We start from the raw sequence: 20,071 nt of genomic DNA on the forward strand, positions 1-20,071 counted from the left end.
GGGTTTGAACTGCCAGCCTTTCAGCCAGTAGTCAAGTGCTTTAACCATTATTTAACTCCAAACCAGGCTGGGGATGGATGATCAGCTGCCGGGGGCTTTGACTGGAACAGCAACAAGGTCACTTGTTCCTTACACCACATGGCCTTTTAAGAGTTACACCCAGCATGAGGAAATGATAATCAACAAGGGAAAGAAATATTTTCATGATCCAAAAGAAGGAGCAAATATGTTACCTTAAGTAGAGAATCAATTCCAGATTCCCATTTTCGGACTAAGACTCGCACAGAGAAGACTTCCCCAAAAATGGTGGCTTTGAACTTGACGAACAGTGACAATCCAGGGCAATAACTTTAAGGTCCACTAGTCTAATCCCTGGGTGGTGCAAACAGTTAACACATTTGGCTGCTAACCAAAGGGTTGGAGGTTCAAGTCCACTCAGAGGCACCTTGGCAGAAAGGCCCAATGATCTGCTTTTGAAAAATCAGCCATTGGAAACCTATGGAGCACAGTTCTACTGTGCCACACATGGGGTCACCATGACTTGAGTCAACTCGATAGCAACTTTTTTTTTTTTTAATGTAATCACTTCATCATTGCAACCATTCTTTTTCAATCTCAAGACTTCAGGCAATGAAAAAGCCACATGTGGAATATTTATATACACTAAGTGTGCTATACAATTCTGGCATATTCTGGAGGCCACATTACTAGGTGATTCACCTAGTTAAATTCTACAAAAACGAAACAGGTTGTTAAACATTTATCCTTGAATTATCATCAGTGTCTTAAAAATAACTCAGTAGAAATACTTTCAACTTATTTTTGTATAGAACATTTTAGTTGAGAATTCAGGTGGGTCACACGTTAAAGTTACTGCCCAGAGGCTGACCACAGTGGCCACTGAAGTCTCCCACCTTCATGAAACACAAGTGAAAGATGCAGACCATGGAGATCATGCCCTGATCCTATTGGGGAGACAGCTGGTGGTTATGACATTGTTCTCCATCTTTGTGACAAACAGTCCAATCAAATTAGAGAGATAAGAGAAGGGGGTGAAAACGCACCTCAGAGAAAGCCCAATAAAATGATAATATTCTAGAAAAAGGGGTCAGAGACAACTGAGACTGTTGTTGGTAGCAGCTGTCCAGTTAGTACCAACATGGCGACCTCATGTGTAACAAAAGGAGACATTGCCCTATCCTGCGCCATCCTCTCAACTATTGTATGTTGGAGCCCACTGTTGCAGACACTGTGTCAATCCATCTCATTGAGAGTCTCCCTCTTTTTCACTGACTCTCTACTAAGCGTAAATGTGTCCTTCTCCAGCGACTGGTCCCTCCTGATGATATGTCCAAAGTAAGTAAGGCAAAGTCTCATCATTCTCACTTCTAAGGGGCATTCTAGTTCTACTTCCTCCAAGACTAATTTGTTTATTTTTCTGGAAGTCCATGGTATATTCAGTATTCTTCATCAACACGACAATTCAAATACATCAGTTCTTCAGTCTTCCTTATCCATTGTCCAACTTTTGCTGCATATGAGGTGACTAAGGGAGCCCTGGTGGCACAGTGGTTCAGCGCTCGGCTGCTAACTGAAAGGTCAGCAGTTTGAACCCACAAGCTCTTCCATGGGAGAAAGATGTGGCAGTCTGCTTCCATAAAGATTGCAGCCTAGGAAACCCTATGGGGTAGTTCTACTCTGTCCTTTAGGGTTGCTATGCATTGGAATCAACTTGACAGCGATGGATTTGGTTTGGTGGGTATAAGGCAATTGAAAAGACCATGCCTTGGGTCAGGCACATCTCAGACATCAAAGTGATATCTTTGCTTTTTAAGGTTTGAAAGAGGCCTTTTGCAGATTTGCCCAATGCTCTGAGGCTGTTACACTAACATTAAAAAAAAAAACTGTTGCCATCAAGTTGATTCTGATTCAGAGCGACCCTAGAGGACAGAGGAGAACTGCCCCCATAGCATTTCCAAGGAGCGCCTGGTGGATTTGAACTGCCGGTCTTTTGGTTAGCAGCTGAGCTCTTAACCACTGCGCCACCAGGGCTCCCACAGTAACAGTAGCAGGTCCCAATTCTCTCTCTAGGGAAGCAATCTGCCCTAAGACTAGTACTGATTTACAGTCTATGAGGAGCAGCCATTGGCTCGCCCAATCCTCACCAGCAGCCACATGTGATTTTAGCAACTATCTGTAGTAATGCACGCGGCCAACTTCCATTTGCCACTGCAAAGCAGTACCTGTGTACAGTACTTGTAAAGAGATAGGTAAGACTGGACATTGTGTGTGTAGCTTTAATCTCACTACTATTTGTGTGTGTGTGTGTGTGTGTGTGTGTGTGTGTGTGTGTGTGTGTGTGTGTGCATATGTATGAAAAATAACAACACACTACTGAAAGGCCTCAGTTGTGCTCTTGGGGAAGGGCCAATTTTTAAAAGACTTTGTCTCCAGTGGGAGACAAAGGTAGGACATTTGGGGAGCCACGTAATACATACAGAGTAAAAGGCCCCAAACCTCTCAAACTGTTGCACAGAAAACCAGAGCAATGGACTGGATATAACCGATACAGTGAAATTCTTGGATGGCATTTTAACTCCTCACATATAAAATCGCATTAAAAATATCTTGCATGTGTCCGTTAGCGCTAAGTTGTTGAAAGCAAATGATTGCGATGCTTTGAGGGGGCATGATTTGAAGAATCTATTGCTTTTCAGAGACTTCTATTTGGGGGACACAGCTGCTAAAACTGGTCTCCCTCCTCTCTTCTCATACACGTCTGTAAAAACTGGTGTCATAGGTTGAATTGTGTCCCCTCAAAATATATGTCAACTTGGCTGGGTTATGATTCCCAATATTGTATGATTGTGTACCATTTTGTACATCTGATGTGATTTCCTTATGTGTTGTAGACTCTATCACTATGATGAGGTCTACAAGATTAGATAGTGTCTTAAGCCAATCTCTTTTGAGATATAAAAGAGAGAAGTGAGCAGAGACACATGGGAACCTCATACCACCAAGAAAGCAGTGCTGGGAGCAGAGCACGTCCTTCAGACCTGAGGTTCCTGTGCAGAGAAGCTCCCAGACCAAGGGAAGATTGATGACACAGACCTTCCTCCAGAGCCAACAGAGAAAGTGTTCCCCTGGAGCTGACGCCCTGAATTTGGACTTGTAGCCAACTGGACTGTGAAAGAATAAACTTCTCTTTGCTGAAGCCATCCACTTATGGTATTTCTGTTATAGCAGCACTAGATGACTAAGACAACTGGGAGGTCAAACTTGATTCTGGGTATAATCCAATAAACCAAAAAATACCAAACCCATTGCCGTCGAGTTGACTCCGACTCATAGTGACCCAATAGGACAGAGTAGAACTGCCCCACAGAGTTTCCAAGGAGTGCCTGGTGGATTCGAACTGCCAACCTTTTGGTTAGCAGCCGTAGCTCTTAACGATTACGCCATCAGTGTTTCCATAATCCAATAGATATGCAATCTCTTGGGAGTTAAATAAAATTTTTCTTTTACAGCAATTTTTCTTTTTCCCTAGTCATGTTTCTTACTTACTTAGAGCATGTACAAAGCATGCTTTGGGTTAATATCTATAAATAAGTCAATATTCATAAGAATCACCTTTTTTGTAAACATATTCATTCTGGACAAAGTCATACCATGGGGGATTTCATTAATTTGGTGCTTTTGGTTGCCCGTTTAAAATCCACCATTTATTTTCCAAGTGTATAAAATCTAAATGCACCCAGAGGGAGTACCCAAATAAACTCAGTGATTCTGCATTAAGAATTCTTCAGAAGCAGAGATCAGTATAATTAAAGTAAAAACAAATTTATATTAACAAGAACTAGAACCAGTTGCTGGGGAGTCGATTCCGACCCCATGTGTGTCAGAGTAGAACTGTGCTCCACAGGGCTTTAGGCAGCAGATCACCAGGCCTTTCTTCCAAGGTGCCTTAGGGTGGACTCAAACCTCCAACCTTTCAGTTACTAGCAGAGCACGTTAATCATTTGTATTTCCCAGGGACCCTTAAATTTACCCTAGGGCAAAGCAACTCAAAGCTGCAAACATAAGCTAATTTTGTTAAGGTTCAAATCTCTGCATAGGTATCAGCATCAGGTCAAGGGCAGGTCTGAAGGGAATGTCAATTGAAGGACCTTCGTAATTGATTGATTGTTGTTCCCCAGGAGTTGTACTGCTAAACAGCTAGTACAATGGATCTACCACTTACTCATGTCAGGCTTGGGACTTTTGGCCCTCACCGTTCTCAATGAAAGATCTGCTTTCCTCACACCGTCAAAAACACTTGGGTTACCCTGTATTGTTTAACATTGTATGAGGCTCATCTTAACACCCACTAAGTCATTTTTTATTCCCACTCATTCACTTTTATTCATCCATTCCACACATATTTACTGAGATTCTACTATGTGCCTCCATTGTCTGTCAGCTTATCATACCGTGATGACTTGAGTGTTGCTGTGATGCTGGAAATTACACCACCAGTATTTCAGATACCAGCGGGGTTATCCCTGGTGGACAGGTTTCAGTGGAGCTCTGGACTAACAGAGGCTAGGAACAAAGACCTAGCGATCTACTTCCAAAAACTAGCCAATGAAAACCCTATGGATCCCAAAAGAATATTGTCCCGACATAGTGCTGGAAGATGAGCCCCCTGGGTTGGAAGGCACTCAGAACGCACAGAGGCTCCAACAACGGACTTGAGCACACACACAATCGTGAGGATGGTGTAGGACCAGGCAACATTTCGTTCTGTTGTGCATGGGGTCACCATGAGTCAGAGACCACTGAATGGCAACTAACAACTACTATGTATCAAGAAGCAGTGCAATGTAATACAAGATCCTTTATACTTGCAACCATGAAGACTGACTCAACCTCTATTAAATACACACTCAGTAAGGGCGGCCATTTTAAGTATATTTTGATACAAGGTTCTATTCATGTACAGACTTAGGGGAGTATAAGGATCAGGATTTGGGTCAGGCCCAGAAGATACGGGGTGGGGGGGAATCAGACCCTATTATTATCTTTTCTACTCCTCCGCCATTTTCATACTGCAAACTGGAAATAGGACAAGAAGTCATAGAAAAGTAGACACTGCAGCGTGTGAACAGGAGTGGAGGTTCATCTGCCGGATGTCAGTGTTGGCCTGAGTTAAGGACTTGTGTTAACTCTAAGGAAGGTGTTGACTGTCTATGTAACTCGCAAGCAAATTACTACCAGAATCGACAGACTTCTCCCACACTTCGTAGCTTCTCCTAGTATTCCTGAAGTGTTCATAACTAATTAAACGTGTTTGGTTCTGAAATGCATACATGCCACCCACTCAGAAAGCATTCGTACACAAATGCATCTGGATTTTTTTTCTAAAAGTGTGTTTCTGTGTTTTGAATAAGAACGAATATTTAACCAATCCATTTTTATTTTTCAGTCTGAAAGGACCACATCATGAAAATTCAGGCAATAGGGGTGTGGCCCCGTCTAAATTTATTTTGTTTGTAAGTGCATTGTAAGTAAATTTGGTTCCCCTTTGGATTAAAAGGAGTCCCGGTGGCACGGTGGTTAAGCGCTTAGCTAACCAAAAGTTTAGTGGTTCCAACCCAACAGCCGCTCTGTGGGAGAAAGATGTGGCAGTCTGCTTCCATAAAGATTTATAGCTTTGGAAACCCTATGGGGCAGTTCTCCTCTGTCCTGCAGGGTTGCTATGAGTCACAATCGACTCCATGGCAATGGGTGAGGTTTAATTTGGTTGGATTAAAAGGTAATTTTATTTGATGAAATAAAGGATTTTAATTTTTTGGCTTCACTAGAGCTTGGCAGTCCCAGACAAAACAGAAACATAACCACAGAATTAGCAGAGCCTGACATATCTCCTACCGACTAGAGACCATTTATTGGTTAAGGTTTGATGCGGGATGGCTGGTTTCTGTCTGCAGCTTCCCTGCCCTAGAGCTAGTAATGATAGGTGACTTCTGGCAATATCAATTTTTAACCACTTTCTCCAAACTCCAAAACCAGTTGCCATGAAGTCAATTCCGACTCATGGTAACCCCACATGTGTTGGAGTAGAACTGTGCTCCATGAGGTTTTCAACGGCTGATTTTACAGAATTAGGTTACCAGGACTTTCTTCCAAGGAACCTCTGTGTAGACTCAAACCTCCAAACTTTCACAGTTAGTAGCTGAGCATGTTAACCATTTACACCACCCAGGGACTCTGCTCCAAACTCTAGCGGCCTGTAAATTATGGCAGATAAAATCTGTAACTCCCTGAAGAATAACACATATGGGTTTTTTTATGATAATCTTTTTACTATAAAAACATGTGGAAGAGTTTCTATGATTAAATCTAAAAGCACAATCCAACTTTTTTTATTATTTTATTGTGCTTTAGTTGGAAGTTTACAGCTCTAGTTTCTCATTCAAGAATTTATACACATATTCTTTTGTGGGAAACCCTGGTGGTGTAGTGGTTAAGTGCTACGGCTGCTAACCAAAAGGTCAGTAGTTCAAATCCACCAGGCGCTCCTTGGAAACCCCATGGGGCAGTTCTACCCTGTCCTACAGGTTTGCTGAGTCTGAATCAACTCAACGGTAACGGGTTTTTTTTGGTTTGTTTTGTGACATTGGTTGCAATCTCCACGATGTGACAGCACTCTCCCCCTTTCCACCCCAGGTTGCCCATGTCCCTTTGTCCAGTTGCCTATCCCTTCCTGCCTTCTTGTCTTGCTTTTGGGAGAAGCTGCTCATCTGGTCTCACATATTTCATCGAACTAAGCAGCATATTCCTCACATGTGACTGTTTTGTCTCAAAAGTGGGCTTCTGAAGTGGTTTCAGTTCTGAGTTAGCAGAGTGTCTGGGGGCCATAGTCTTGGGTATTCCTCCAGTCTCTGTAAAACCAGTAAGTCTGGTCATTTTCAGTGAATTTGAATTTTGTTCTACATCTTTCTCCAGCACCCTCTATTGTGATCTCTGTCAGAGCGGTCACTGGTGGTAGCCAGACACCGTCTAGGTCTCCTGGGCTCAAGCTGGTGGAAGCTCTGGTTCATGTGGTCTGTTAGTCCTTTGGGCTAATATTTTCTTTATGTCTTTGGTTTTCTTCATTCTCCTTTGCTCTGAACTGGATGGGACCAACAGACATATCTTACATGACCGCTCGCAAGCTTTAAGACCCCAGATGCTACTCACCAAAGTAGGACGTAGAATAGTTTATCAACTGTGTTATGCCAATTGACCTAGATGTCCCCTGAGACTATGGTCCCCAGCACTTAACCTCAGCAACTGGTCCCTCAAGGTGTTTGGATGTGTCTAGGAAACCTCTATGACTTTGCCTTGGTCAAGTGTACTGATTTCCCCTATATTGTGTGTTGTCTTTCCCTTCATCAAAGTTGACATTCTCAACTGTCTAGTTAATGACTTCCCCTCTCCACCCCTCCCCACCCTAGTAAACATTAAAGAATGTCTTTTTCTGTGAGTAAAACTTTTCTTGAGTTTTTATAATAGTGTTCTCATATATTTGTCCTTCTGTAATCAACTTATTTCACTCAGCATAATGCCCTCCAGATTCATCCATGTTGTGAGATGTTTCAAGGATTCATCATTGTTCTTTATTGTTTGCATAGTATTCCACTGTGCATATGTACCATAATTTGTTTATCCATTCCTCTGTTGATGGGCACTTAAGTTGTTTCCATCTTTTTGCTATTGTAAATAGTACTGCAATGAACATGGGTGTGCATATGTCTATTTGTATGCAGGCTTTTATTTCTCTAGGATAATATACCTAGGAGTGGGATTGCTGGATCGTATGGTATTTCTGTATTTCTAGCTTTTTAAGGAGGCATCATATTGTTTTCCATAGTGGTTTTACCATTTTACATTCCCACCAACAGTACATAAGAGTTCCAATCTCCCAACAACCTCTCTAACATTTGTTATTTTCTGTTTTGTTTTTTTTTTAAATTAATGCCAGTATTGCCAGGGTGAGATGGTACCTCACTGTAGTTCTGATTTGCATTTCTCTAGTGGCTAATGATCGTAACCATTTCCCCATGTGTCTGTTAGCCACCTGAATGTCTTCTTTGGTGAAGCGTCCCGTTCATATCCTTTGCCCGTTTTTCAACTGGATTATTTGTCTTTTCGTTGCTGAGGTGTTGCAGTATCCTGTAGATTTTAAACATTAGACCCTTGTTGGATACGCTGTATCCAAAATTATTTTTTCCAATCTGTAGGTTCTCTTTTTTATTCCTTCGGTGAAATCTTTTGATGAGCATAAGGGTTTGATGTTTAGGAACTCCCAATTATCTAGTTTGTTTTCTGGTATTTGTGCACTGCTAATTGTGGTTTGTATTCTATTTATGCTATGTATTAGGGTCCCTAGCATTATCCCTATTTTTTCTTCCATGATCTTTATCATTTTAGGTTTTATATTTTGGTCTTTGATACATTTTGAGTTAGTTTTTTGCATATTGTGAGGTATGGATCCTGTTTCATTTTTTTGCAGATGGACATCCAGTTATGCCAGTAAAATTTGTTAAAGAGACTGTCTTTTCCCCATTTAACTCACTTTGGCCCTTCGACAAACATCACCTGCTCACAGACAGATGGATTTACCTCTGGGTTCTCCGTTCTGTTCCATTTGTCTATGTGTTTGTTGTACCAGTATCAGGTTGTTTTGACTACTGTGGCTGTATAATGGGTTGTAAGATCAGATAGTATAAAGCCTCCCACTTTGTTCTTATTCTTCAATAACACTTTACTTATCCAGGGCCTCTCCCCTTTTCATATAAAGTCGGTGGTTTGTTTCTTCACCTCGTTAAAGAATGCTATTTTAATTTGGATTGAGATTGCACTGTGTCTGTAGATGTATTTGGGTAGTATTGACATTTTTACAATGTTGAGTCTTCCTATACATGAGTATGATATGTTTTTCCATTTATCTAGGTCTCTTTTGGTTTCTTGTAGTAGTGTTTTGTAGTTTTCTTTATACAGGTCTTTTATGTCCCTGGTTAGATTTATTCCTAAGTATTTTATCTTCTTGCAGGCTATTGTAAATGGTATTGATTTGCTGATTTCCTTTTCAAAGTTCTCCTTGTTGGTGTAGAAGAATCCAACTGATTTTTGTATATTAATCTTGTATCCTGCTACTTTGCTGAATCCTTCTGTTAGTTCCAGTAGCTTTCTTATGAATTCTTTGGGGTTTTCTATGTATAGGATCATATCATCTGCAAATAGGGACAGTTTTACCTCTTCCTTACGAATCTGGATGCTTTATTTCTTTTTCTTGCCTTAATGCTCTAGCAAGGACTTCCAGCACAACGTTCAATAGGAGTGGTGATAAATGGCATTCTTGTCTAGTTCCCGTTGTCAAGGGGAATGCTTTCAGTCTCTCTCCATTGAGAATGATGTTGGCTGTTGGTTTTGTATACGCGCCCTTCATTAAGTCGAGGAATTTCCCTTCTATTCCTATTTTATTGAGATTTTTTTTTTTACCAGGAATGGGTGTTGGACTTTATCAAGTGCCTTTTCTGCTTCAATTGATAAGATCATGTGGTTCTTTTCTTTTGTTTTATTTATGTGGTGGATTATGTTGATTGATTTTCTAATGTTGAACCATCCCTGCATACCTGGTATGAATCCCACTTGGTCACGATGAACTATTTTTTTTTGATATGCTATTGAATTCTATTGGCTAGAATTTTGTTGAGAATTTTTGCATCTATATTCATGGGGGATGTTAGGCTGTAGTTTCTATTTCTGTGGTGATCTTTGCCTGGCTTTGGTAATAGGGTTAAGCTGCCTTCATAGAATGAATTTGGGAGCATTCCTTCCTTTTCTATGCTCTGAAATAGTTTGAGTAGTATTGGTGTGAGCTAGGCAAAGCAGCAGGTGCCTCTAGACAAGGGCCATGAATTTCTGGATTGGGGTGTGGTAGTGTTGAATGCCACTGGACTGGTGTTGGAGTAGAGAGGAAATTGGTGAGGGGGAGGGAGTGCTCCTTGGCCCATGGAGCTCTGGTGGGGGAGTCTGGGTGCGGTGAGTTGGGCACATGCACTTAACTTTCGCATGTCTGGTATCACTCCTGGTTGACTCTGGAGGTGCATGCAGAGTCGGTTTCTGCTTAGCTGTACCAAGTGGTGTGGGTTTCGGCTGGGAATGCTGCTGCTTGCCTCAATATGTCTGCACTGTGCAGGTTAGGCTAGCAGGACACTGGCGAGCTGTAATTCTCCATTTCTGCTAATTTTGAAGCAGCTCTCCTTCCACCTGTCACTCAGTCTGATTCTTCAGCTTTGTCTTTGATGCTTAAGGTTCCTAGATTGTCGACTAGATCCAATCACTTGTTTTTTCGGGTCCTTGTTGTAAAAGGGACAACAGGAGGTGTCTGACTCTTCTGCCATCTTTGTCTGCCTCTCACAATCCAACTTTTAATGTAAACCATATTCTAACAAGGACATGCAGCAATCAACCAAAAAGGTTAATTTAGCAATTGATCTTTTTTAATACTATTTAACGGATTTCAGTAATCTAACATAGTTTTAGATTTAAACATAAAAAGAGTTATTTTCTACTTATCAACCAGAACCCAAATCTGTAATTTGTATTAGAGTAATATTAACAATGCTATGTCATTGCCTGGCACATAGTTGGCACTCGTTAAATAAAGGTTCATGGAATGGATATATTAACAAATGTAATTAAATGTGAAATAATAAAATATTACTAAGGACCTGTGATAAGGATAAGAAAGGATCTTCCCCCAGAGCCTTCAGAAAGAACATGGCCCTGCCAACATCCTAAATTCAGACTTCTGGTCTCCAGAACTGTGAGACAATAAATTTCTATTGTTTAAAGTGACCAGTTGGTGGCACTCTGTTACAGCAGCCCTAAGAAAAGAATACAGATGCTGGTAGAACATATTTATTTGACCAGACTTTAAAAAGAAAGATAATGAAAGAAGAGAAGAACTGAGGTAATCAAGAAGGTAAAGGACAATAACCGATAGCCAGGAGATGACAAGTGAAATAAGAAGGATCAGAGGCCACAGCCACACTCCAGGAGAGTAACTCACATCTTAATCCTTTTGCTCTACAGGAAAAGTTGCAGCAATGGAATGATGATCTCAGCTGGTCAATAAATCAGACTTAACACTTTTCTTGGCTCATAAATCAGCACCCATGGAAGCAGCAGTCAAGCAATCAAACAATATACTGCACTGAGCAAATCTGCTGTAAAAGACCTCTTTAAAAAAAAAAAAAAGCAAAGCTGTCACCTTGAGGACCAAGGTGTGCCTAACCGAAGCCATGGGTCTTACTCATCTAGTGCTGCTGTAACAGAAATACCACAAGTGGATGGCTTCAACAAATTGAAATTTATTCTCTCACAGTCTAGCAGGTTACAAGTCCAAATTCAGGGCATCAGCTCCAGAGGAAGCCTTTCTCTCTCTGTCAGCTCTGGAGAAAGGTCCTTGTGATGCATCAGTCCTCCCCTGGTCTGGGAGCATCTCAGCGCAGGAACCTCAGGTCCAAAGGACGTGCTCTGCTCCTGACACTACTTTCTTGGTGGTATGAGGTTCCCATGTGTCTCTGCTCGCTTCTCTCTTTTATATCTCAAAAGAGACTGGCTTAAGACACTATCCAATCTTGTATACCTCATCAGTATAACTGCCACTAATCCATCTGATTAGAACATAGTGATTGAATTTACAACACATAAGGAAATCACATCAGATTACAAAATGCTACACAATAATACAACACTGGGAAGTGTGACACAGCCAAGTCAACAGATATTTTGGGGGGACACAATTCAATTCATGACACCATGGTATTTTCAATCATCTCATATGCACGTGAAAGCTGGGCAATGAAAAAGGAAAACTGAAGAAGTGACACATTCAAATCACGGTGCTGGAGAATACTGAATATACCACAGACTGCCAGAAGAACGAACAAATCTGTCTTGGAAGAAGTGCAGCCAGAATGCTCCTTAGAAGGGAGGATGGCAAGAATTCATCTTACTTACTTTGGACACATCATCAAGAGGGACTAATCCCTAGAGAAGGACACCATGGTTGGTAAAGTGGAGGGTAAGCAAAATTTGGAGAGATCCTCAATGAGATGGACTGACACAGTGGCTGCAACAATGAGCTCAAACATACCTACTATTGTGAAGATGGTGCCAGACCAGGCAATGTTTCATTCGTTTATACATGGGGTCACTATTAGAGCTGACTTGATGGCACCTAACAACAACACCTGTTCTAGAACCTAAGCATGTTAGATTAAGAAATTTCAGTAGCTGTACAGCTTTGTAAATAATTGGGACAAAATTCTGTAATCATAGCAGTGGCTTTCTTATGTCTTGATGAGCTGCCTAGGTAATTAAAATATCACACGAGGCAGAGGAGTAGATTGATTTTCTGCTCTATTTCTTAAAGCTAGATGGTCTTTGCAAACCTCAGTCCTGGAAAATCTGGACCCAATCATGTACTGTCTACATAGCCCGAAATTGAAAACTTGGGCAATTTAACATCAGTTCCTGTTTTGGAGCCCTGCTGGAGCAACAATTAAACAACTGGATGCCAACTGAAAGACTGGTAGTTCGAACCCACTCAGTGGCTCTGTGGGAGAAAGAGCTAGTGATTTGTTCCCTTAGAGATTACAGCCTAGAAAGCCCTATAGGGTATCTACTTTGTTACATGGGGTTGCCATGAATGGAAAATCAACTTAACAGCACCTAAAAACAAACACAGATCCTGTTTTCACAATGACACAATGGCCACAGCAATGGACTCAAACATATCAATGATTATGAAGATGGTGCAGGACCAGGCAATGTTTCATTCTGTTATACGTAAGGTCACCATGAATTGGAGCCAACTTGATGGCAACTAGTTACTGATTAGGTCTTGTTGGGTTGAGTCTTTGCTTTTAATGCTCAGTATAGGAACGGACAATTCATATTCCTTTCCCAATACCAGAGGTTCACAAACTACTATCCAGAAATCATAGGAACCTCAAATCTTCGAGTTAAAAATGCCCCCAGGGTGCAAATGTTTAGCTTTATCAAGCTTATTATAGGTGTCCTTTTCTTATAGGCCCTGATTAAAGTCCATTTTATCTTATATGTAATAAAACCACACTGGTTGTAACAATTTGTTTAGATCTATACAAGAGAATTACTTTCAGAATTTATCACCTTTCACGTGTTTGAAATTTAAAGAACACTACATGGGACAAAAAGAATCAGCTCAACGGCAGTAGTTTTTTGTTTGTTTGTTTGTTTGGTGGTGCAAATGGTTACGCACTCAGTTGCTAACCGAAAGGTTGGTAGTTCAAACATGCCCAGCATCTCCACAGGAAAAAGACCTAGCCATCTGCTTCTGTAAAGATTACAGCCAAGGAAACCCTATGGAGCAGTTCTACTCTGTCACATGGGGTCGCTATGAGTCAAAATCAACTCAACTGCACCTAACAACATATGGTTTGGGATAAAGTCATGTAAATGACTTCCAGTAGGCCTTCTGATTGTTACGGATTGAACTGCATCCCCCCCAAAATACGGAGTGTAAATCCTAACCTTAATACCCGTGGTTATAATCCCATGGGTTGTCTTTTTTATGTTAACGAGACAAGATTAGCATAGGGTGTGTCTTAAGTCAATCTCTTTTGAGATATAAAAGAGATTAAACAAGCAAGCTGAGAGCTTTAACCACTATACCACCAGGGCTCCTCAAACTTACCAACGTGTGCCATAAAAGTACAGAACTGTAGGAGTCCTCTCATCATGGAATATGGATTGACTTGGTGTCTGCTTCCCAAATCCATCCCTTCCCTCCACCCCTGGCATTGCTAAGTGAACCAGATAATGCCATCTTTGGAGAACCCCAATCAGAAAAGGGGGAAGAAATGCTCATTTCATTTGAGACTCGTCTGCTTTCTTTATAAAGTATTCTTATTTAATAGTCTCTAGGTACACAGATTGAGGGCATTGGTGGTTCAGTGGTAGGATTCTCACCTCCCATGTGGGAGACCCGGGTTCAATTCCTGGTCAATGCACCTCATGTGCAGTCAGTGTAAGCCTGCGTGTTGCTATGATGCTGAACAGGTTCCAGCAGGCTGAGAAGAAAGGCCTAGCAATCTACTCCTGAAAATCAGCCAGTGAAAACCCTATGCATCGCAGCAGTTTGATCCACAGATGATAACGGCGATAGCACAGCACCAGGCAGCGTTTTGTTCCATTGTGAAAGGCGTTGCCGTGAGTCAGAAGCCAACTCAACAGCAGCTAACAACAACAGCACCCGACATATAAATTAGCACGGAAGCTCTTGATTGTTTAAATTACAATATTATAACCATCTTCAACCAAAAACGCAATCGGTAGCTGGCCGCCTGTGGTCGTGGCCTCCCATTCCTTACAAGTTTAATAGCTGATAAAAGCCAATTCTTAGCATCAGTGAAAGTGGGGTAACACTTTGAGCATTCAGATGTTCTCATGCAAAGACAAGTATTTCCTCTGAAAAAAGATGAGGATTTACAAACGAAAGACCAAATACCAGTTTGTATTGAGTGAAAACTATTGGATGAGGAAAACCATGATTAAAATAAGCATGTGTCTAAAATTATAAATTTGGAAGACATTTCTTTGGTTCATGCCTGATATGATATGGGTCAAGTCCTGTTTGTCATTAAAAAAAAAAAAAAAGTTGCCATCGAGCTAATTCCAACTCATGGTAACCCCATGTATGTCAGAAAAGAATTGTGCCCCATAGGGTTTCCAGTGGCTGTACTCTTATGGAAGTAAATTGCCATGTCTTTCTTCCATGGCACTGTTGGGTGGATTCGAACAGTCAACCTTCCAGTTAGTAGCTGAGTGTAAACCATTTGTGCCACCCAGGGACCTGGTTATTGATCATTAATCCCTAATAAATTAAAAAAAAAATTGTAACTTTATATACAGACACTTGCACGCACACAAACATATATGTTTGCGTGCATGCATGTATGTGTATAGTGTGTATATACATGAATAAATATGTTTGTGTATGTCTTGTGTTTTGCCTGCTGACTTGCTCTCACCCATAAAATCAGGCAGAACAAAGAACACCACCCAGAACCTTAAAAAAAAGCAAGGCTGACAAGCAAGAACAATTTAAGAAAAAATTAAAGCTTTACGGAAGTCTCTGGAAGCATGCCAAGGGACAATTATGCTTATTATACACAGTCAAAAACTCCTGGATTTTATTTGGTGACAGGTAAGACAGTACACAATACTGGGGAAGCCAGAACAGCTTGTACAAGGCAAGGTCATGGAAGCTCCATAGACACATCCGAACTCCCTGATGGACTGAATTGCTGGGCGGAGGGCTGTGGGGACCATGGTTTCAGGGAACATTTAGCTCAATTGGCATAAGACAGTTTATAAAGACAATGTTCTACATTCTACCTTGGTGAGTCGCGTCTGGGGTCTTAAAAGCCTGTCAGCAGCCATCTAAAATACTCCACTGGTCTCACCCCTTCGGGAGCAAGAGAGAATGAAGAAAGCAAGATACAAGGGAAAGATCAGTACAAAGGACTAATGGACCACAACTACCACAGCCTCCACCAGACTGAGTCTAGTACAACTTGATGGTGCCCAGCTACCACCACTGACTGCTCTGACCGGGATCACAACAGAGGGTCCCGGACAGAGCTGGAGAAAAACGTTTAACAAAATTCTAACTCACAAAAAAAGACCAGACTACTGGCCTGACAGAAACGGGAGAAACCCCAAGAGCATGGCTCCCAGACACCCTTTTAACTCAGTAATGAAGTCACTCCTGAGGTTCACCGTTCAGCCAAAGATTAGACAGCCCCACGTAACAAAACGAGACTAATGGGGCACAACAGTCCAAGGACAAGGACTAGAAGGCAGGAGGGGACAGGGAAGCTGGTAATAGGGAACCCAAGATTAAGAAGGGACAGTGTTGACATGTCTTAGGGTTGTTAACCATTGTCATAAAACAATACATGTACTGTTTAATGAGAAACTATTTGTTCTGTAAACCTTCATCTAAAGAACAATTAAAAAAAATCTTGGATTTTAGAGTCTTGGTACCCCATCCCCCCAAAAAAACACACACAGAGCTGCTGTCCCCACCATGTTCCTCTCTCACCATCCCAAGCTCTCCACACATTCAGTCTCCAACCAGCCACACAGGCTCTCCCCTCTCTCTTGCCTCTCCCCCTTTCTATAGCGATTCTTCTCTACCAGTAGCTCTCTGTCCTTCCCAATATAAAACACCTTAGTTTTCTGGGTTCTCTCATTTTTGTTTAGTTTTTTTCCATGTTGTTAATTGCTGTAAGTCATTTTTTTCACCTGAAAGTTAGAGACTTTACAGTCTCTTTGTTGTTGTTATTAATTGCCCTCAAGTAGGCTCTAACACACGCTGATCTTACATATAACAGAACGAAACGTTGCCTGGTCCTGCACCATCTTCATGATTGTTAGCATGTTTGAGTTCATAGTTGTGGCTATGGTGTCACGCCATCTCACTGATTGTTGCTGGCCCGCTTCACCAAACATAATGTCCTTTTCTAGCAAATGGTCTTTCCTGATAGAGCCTCAAGTCAGTATCTTTCTACCCAGAGCAGGTTACTTCCTTAGGAGGTGGGAAGTGGACGTGGTAGAAGGCACTGAGAAAAAAATTGCAATTAGTTTTAATGCCATATATTTTCCTTCAACGTTGCCAACGATTAAAACTAAAAAATGGTGTCATCCTTTCAAAAATCCAGGTTTCTTGTAAGAACTCCTGAGGTCTTTTAGATAATCCCTGATTGCTCAGGCATCAAGTAGGTTCTTTAGACCCTCAGAAAATCTGAGGATCATGGAGACATCTAGAGTGCTATTTATGCTGGAATTTCCCAATGTATGGAACACCCCGATGCTGGCCTCACCCAAGCTCTGCACAGAGACTCTGAAGTTCCACCCATAGTGTCAGAGATGACTGGAGATGTGATTGACATGAGAACGAGGAAGGGACAGACGTCTGCTGTTAGGAGTGACCAAGTCAATGTCTTCAGAAGTTGCTGGTTCAAGAGAATGGGCATGGGGGGGGGCTGTGACATCTAGAGAATAAAGGACCCACATACGAGCAAATTAAAGAAATTAACACACACGTGTGTGCTGAGCACTAGCTCAATCCCTGTTGTAGAATTTCTGGAAACTTTCAAAGTTAACTGAAAACTGCCTGAGCTGGCATTTGTGGCCAAGCTGATACTTACTTTTGTGTTTGCTTTTCGTTGCGATATAAAGTATTCCATTTCTTATGGGGGCGGGGGGGAGTGGCCAAGGAGAAGCAGATTCTGATGTTTACCAAAAACCAAACCTGTTGCCATCGAGTCGATTCCAACTCATAGTGACCCTATAGGACAGAGTAGAACCACCCCATAGAGTTTCCGACGAGTGCCTGGTGGATTCAAACTGCTGATCTTTTGGTTAGCAGCCAAGGTCTTAACCACTACACCACCAGGGTTTCTGAAAACCTGTTGCCATCGAGTTGATTCCAACTCATAGGGACCCTACAGGACAGCGTAGAACCGCCCCATAGGGTTTCTGAGGAGTGCCTTGTGGATTTGAACTGCCAACCTTATGGTTAGCAGCTGAGCTCTTAGTCACTGCACCACCAGGCCAAAAGGTAAAATGTATGTGCTACTTAATTTCCTTAAACATTTATTTCTGCTTATTTTCTATACACAGAATAGAGAGAACTCATTTCTGCAGCCTGAACTAAAACACAAGGTGATAGACAAATTGTTAGTATGCCAGATAGATGTTATCCAACTCTTAGTTCTCCAGATCCTAGGACAGTAGGTTTCATGCCACATGTGTATTCAGCCTGGAGTCCTGTGATGAGAAGGATTCTGCGGTTTAGACTGGACATACAAAAACAGTATGAGGTACTGGGGAGTCAGTGGTAGAATTCTCGCCCTCCATGCATGAGACATGGGTTCAATTCCCAGCCAATACACCTCTTACACAACCACCACCCATCTGTCAGTAGAGGTATGTGTGCTGCTATGATGTTGAACAGGTTTCAGGACAGCTTCCTAAGACACACTAGGAAGAAAGGTCTGGCAATCTACTTCTAAAAAGCAGCCAATGAAAATCCTATAGAGCACAATGGTCCCATCCACAATGGATCAAAGGGATGGCATAGGACTGGACAGTGTTTCATTCTGTTCTGTATGGGGTCACCATGAGTTGGGGGCTGACTCCACGGCAGCTAACAAGTGCGAGGAATGGGTGGGGAAGAGAGCTACACAGCACTAAAACATGGAAGCACAGGAACCAAACAACTTCCAAAGATACCTGCGTCTTGAATAAGGTCCAGTGTAGCGTTTGCCAGAATAATTCCTTCTTTGCAGGTACAACAAATGGGAAAGTGGCCCCTCTGTATTCTATGACATCAACGAACAGAGAGAGAACAAATAATTTCCTTGGGCACTGGAGAAAATGAGGATCGTGTGAAATATAAGCAGTACACCCACTCTGTTATTTTAATATGGATTCCAGAGATGCAAATGTGTATTACTTTCATATGTTGGGGGTTGGTGGTTAGTATTTTGTAGGGTCGATAAAAGAAAAAAATTCTCTTGGAAACAAGCGTATCGATTTTTTTTCTCTTAAAATAAGCAGTGTTCTGCGGGGAAAAGCCAACCTTTCTTGGCGTCATCTCTTTTTTTTCTGGAGATTATTAATTTCTTTTTAATAGAGCTCATACTGCAGAATCAAATTTTCATATCACAAAGGGATGTACATTTATCTTGAGCTGCACATTCTTTGTCATCTATCAAACTGAGTTTAAGTTTCTAATTGAAATAATTTTTCAAATGTTGAGCAATAAAGAGGAAATAAGTGATATATGTAAATTATTTATTCAACTTATTTATAATTAATTAGTTTCTTTTCCTTGCTGCACAGTGAGGCTAACCTGATGCTTTTGATTTTCAAATCTTTTCTATCATTAGGTAACAATAGAAGTGGCTGCATTTTCCACACCACTTGTGTTTATTTGTCTCTGGGGACTCAGGCAACATCAGTTTAAGTCACAGTTAAATTTAACACATTAACTTTGTTTTGCAACATGCTGTTCCAAAAACAGACAGTCATGAAAACAGTGTGCTTATTTCTTAGCCAAACTGGAAAAAAAAAAAATTGCTCACCTGGTACGATATATCATCATATCAACAAAGATCTCATCCTTCGAAGTTTAATAATTATATGTCCCTTGGTCGACACGCTTCCTTTAATACATTGAGCTATATCTATAAAATGAATTATCTAATGAATCCTCAATTGGTTGTTCCCAGCTAGCTGGTTTATAGATTACCTGGACTCCTTTTCCCAACATCTCTATGAGGTTATTTCATTGGCAACACAAGCTGAAGAACCCCAATTGGACAGATCACCTCCTCTCTCACCTAAACTATTTGCCTTCCCACAATTCCTCTTTCTGATCATGGCACCATCTTCATTATAAGACCAAATACAGAGAACAGACAAGAGAACTCAAGTAATCTAAACTCAAGTCAAAAACACGAGGAAATTCAGTGGGCAGGAAGATTAAGGCATTGCCTAAAACTACTTGGAAATAACTTACTACTTGGTAACCCAGCCATCTAGAACTGCAGATGAGTGACTAACTGATCAAATGGTTTCATGATCTGATCACTCCATACACAGTGGACCTCAATAATCTCTCGTATATCACAAAAGACAGGGAGAAGGATTTTCCTTAGCCTCGAAGGTATAACAAGTTGGCTGTGAGAACCAGGGTGAGGTATAAGAACAAAAACAATTATAATTACAAACATTTATTGAGCTTCTGCTATGTGTCAGGTACTATGTGCTATCCAGCTCAACTCATTTAACCTTGAAACAGAGGGCAGTGGTGCTTCAGTGGTAGAATTCTCTCTTTCCATGCAGGAGACCCGGGTTCAATTCCCAGCCAATACACCTCATAAGCAGCCACCACCCATCTGTCAGTGGAAGTTTG

General features: G+C 41.3%; 1 protein-coding gene and 1 non-coding gene across 2 annotated transcripts in view; one reads left to right on the forward strand and one right to left on the reverse strand.

Annotated features, from left to right (window-relative positions):
• The window catches only part of DSCAM (DS cell adhesion molecule), a 987,413-nt gene that overhangs the window by 906,941 nt on the left and 60,401 nt on the right, over nucleotides 1-20,071 (reverse strand). The gene's annotated exons all lie outside the window — the stretch shown is intronic.
• TRNAG-CCC (transfer RNA glycine (anticodon CCC)) lies at nucleotides 14,023-14,093 on the forward strand. The gene has a single exon. It is a non-coding gene; the product is annotated as a tRNA-Gly (tRNA).

Source organism: Trichechus manatus, unplaced genomic scaffold (genome assembly GCF_000243295.1).
Source record: "Trichechus manatus latirostris isolate Lorelei unplaced genomic scaffold, TriManLat1.0 scaffold00202, whole genome shotgun sequence".
In the NCBI taxonomy this organism is placed as follows: domain Eukaryota; kingdom Metazoa; phylum Chordata; class Mammalia; order Sirenia; family Trichechidae; genus Trichechus; species Trichechus manatus.